Genomic DNA, 404 nt, shown 5'->3' on the forward strand with positions numbered 1-404 from the left:
AAGTTAACCGAGTAACTTTTTCCAAACATATTTGTGTCCAACTCTGTAATACTGTGGTTAGCATGAATTGCCTTTATTTTACTCCTGTGAAATTGTAACATATGTAGGTTACATTTCACAGAACTCCTTGCTTCAGGACACATCACTCCCACTGGTGGCTGCCACTGTGGCAGTGTCCTAAACTAAAAGTCAGTAGTGGCTTGTATGATATTTTCTCTGATGCTCAGATTATTTTAGGTGGTTTCTTATGTCCTTATAATACTGTTGAATATATTTGGTCTTTTTCCTCACTCTTTAATTATGTAGGCAGTTATCCTTACTCATTAAGATATCACATGGATAATATTTCAGCCTCATTAACACTTAATTATGTTTTTTTCCCTCTCATTCTTTTTCCTTTTCTA

The 404-nt window shown here is 34.7% G+C and overlaps 1 protein-coding gene across 1 annotated transcript in view; it reads right to left on the reverse strand.

Moving 5' to 3' along the window:
* Nucleotides 1–404, reverse strand: part of LOC119586583 (methionine aminopeptidase 2-like) — a 50,757-nt gene that overhangs the window by 30,039 nt on the left and 20,314 nt on the right.

The sequence above is a fragment of the Penaeus monodon genome, chromosome 21, assembly GCF_015228065.2.
Source record: "Penaeus monodon isolate SGIC_2016 chromosome 21, NSTDA_Pmon_1, whole genome shotgun sequence".
Taxonomy (NCBI): Eukaryota; Metazoa; Arthropoda; class Malacostraca; order Decapoda; family Penaeidae; genus Penaeus; species Penaeus monodon.